This window comes from Crocuta crocuta, unplaced genomic scaffold, assembly GCF_008692635.1.
Source record: "Crocuta crocuta isolate KB4526 unplaced genomic scaffold, BGI_CrCroc_1.0 scaffold675, whole genome shotgun sequence".
Lineage (NCBI taxonomy): Eukaryota > Metazoa > Chordata > Mammalia > Carnivora > Hyaenidae > Crocuta > Crocuta crocuta.
Genome location: NW_027528796.1, coordinates 1,137,895 through 1,140,196, shown reverse-complemented (window position 1 = coordinate 1,140,196; position 2,302 = coordinate 1,137,895).

Sequence of the window (2,302 nt, the reverse complement as noted above, 5' to 3'; positions counted from 1 at the left end):
GCAGTGGACCCCCCCATGAAGCCCCCACTGAACTACCCTCCCAGAACCCCCATTGGACCACCCCTCACGGGCCCCCACTGGGCCTCACCCGCACCTACCCCGTGGCTGCAGCAAGTCCGAGCCGAGCGGGAGGGAGGCGCCCCAGGCCCCTTACCAACTGCGAGGCCTCTTGGAAGAGCGCCGGCCCCTGACCCTGCTGGGGCCCGCCCCGCCCACCTTAGGGAGCTAGAAGTTCACGTGCTTTTTTCTTTTTGGCTCATTTTAAACGTTCCTTTTCTGGCTAAGCCGCAGGCTCAAGCCAGGGACATCGGCCACTGTGCCAGGCAGGACAGAACGATTGGGGTTTTGACGATCTTCCCCCTCCCCCGACAGCACCAGCTAGTAGGATTCACCACCACCCAGGACGCGCATTTGGTGTGGAGGCTCCCTGCCACACCTGCCTGCTCTTGGGGGCACAGCAAGCACCCTCTGCGTAAATGCACCCAGTGCCCAAGCCATATTGGTACTTCCTGGGAATTCCCCAGTGGGCCATCAAGACTCCGGAGAACCAGCCAAGCAGTGGGGGTGGTGAAAGGGAGGNGAAAAGCTAAGGGGGGAGGTGGCTGCAGTTCCCAGCCCACAGGAAGCAAGCGGAAAGAGGCTTAGCAATGTGTCCCGTAGGTTAACCCTGTAAATAACACAGCTAGTTGTTTCACCAGCACGAAAGAGCGGATCTAGGAATGGCGCACACTGCCCTTGAGGACATGCGGGCCGCGGTGGCGGTTTGCCTGTGACCCTCCCCTGGTGGGGCCTGTAACCGGGGAGTCTCTCTCGCGAGGGCTCTTCGGCTGGGCCTGTGACTGGCAATCTTCTGTACTTGGGGTGGAGACGCAGGGCCCCTTCTAGCCTCCAGCCTCCACTAGGGGAAGGTTTACCTTTCACTTTCAGGGGAAGGGGAGGGTGGGAGGCCAGCCCTTCTCCCCGAGACGCCCTGGAAGAGCCCAGTGCCGTGCACAGCACGCAGGGTGGGCTGTTGTGGACCCTTTTCCCTGCTTCAAGGACGGGACCCAGGCTTCTCGCACCCAGAGAGACACAAAGCAGAGGAAGGGAGGCACAAAGACGAAGGAATGACCAGGTGGTCTGTCCGGATGGAGCAGGAGCGTGTCATGCCCAGGGACCCGGCAGGCGCCCTGTGGGACCCACTTCCGGGGAGAGAACAGCCGGCCCAGGTGTTGGGGCAGTCACGCCTCTCTGAGTAGGTGGTATGGCGGCCACGGGTCCGAAGGGGACGAGAGCAAGCCCGCCTGGACCAGCCCATGGCCAGCCCACCCGCAGATGCGTGGACAGGAAGGAGGGCCTGCTGCTGGCTACTGAGCCCAGGACGTTTGTTACAAAGCATTGTAACAAAGTGACAACTGATGGCCAGTTACTCTACCAGCAAAATGGGCCTATTTGAGAATAGCAGAAAAATGGAAATTCAGGACCTGCAAGTTACGACAAAACCACAGGCAGATGCAGAGAACACAGGAAAGTTGCTTCACAGAGAAAAAGGAGGAAGGTGGGAGGGGCTGCTTTGAAGGAAAATCACACAAGGAAAGGGAGTGGTGGTGGTTTCTGACCAGCGGCCGGGCTGTGGCTGCTTCTCCTTGGCTGACCTGTTGCCTGGGTTGGACAAGGTCTTCTCCCTGCTGAGGTAGAAAAGGGAAACCTCCTTCAGAAGAGAGTCTGAGGCTTGAATCCTGAGCTCTTGTGCCCTATGGTTCCTTAGAGAGGAACTTTTAAACTTCTGGGTGGCTATTTCTTTAATTATATATTCTATCGCCCTTTTTTTTTTTTTGGTTAATTTTTTAAATTTGAGGTCATTGTAGATCCATATGCAATTGTAAGTAATAACACAGAGAGCCAGTGTCCCCTTCACTCGGCTTCCCCAGGGGTGACATATTGCAGGGTCCTACAGCAAGATCACAGGCAGGACGTTGCCAACCTTATGGAGAGAAAAAACCTGCTATGAAGGGACTGAGCCAGCAGACATTCCGTCTGAACTTGAGGAGAGGGGAGGGCTCAGCCCTCAGTGCAGCCCACAGGCTTGCTGCCCCTCAGCCCTGCAGCAGGTGGGTGGGGTGGCTGAAAGAGTGCACTCAGGTCACCCAGTGGGGCCGCCTTCTCTGATGGGGGCCCTTGGATGTCACACCACTGACGTGCTCCTCCTTCTGGAACCCCCCCAAGCACTGGATGGCTCAGGCCCGGAAGCCACGAGGCCGTGCGGCTCAGCTCGGACTCTAGCCCGTGGTCAGGAGCTGCTGTCCAGGGCAACGCACCAGTC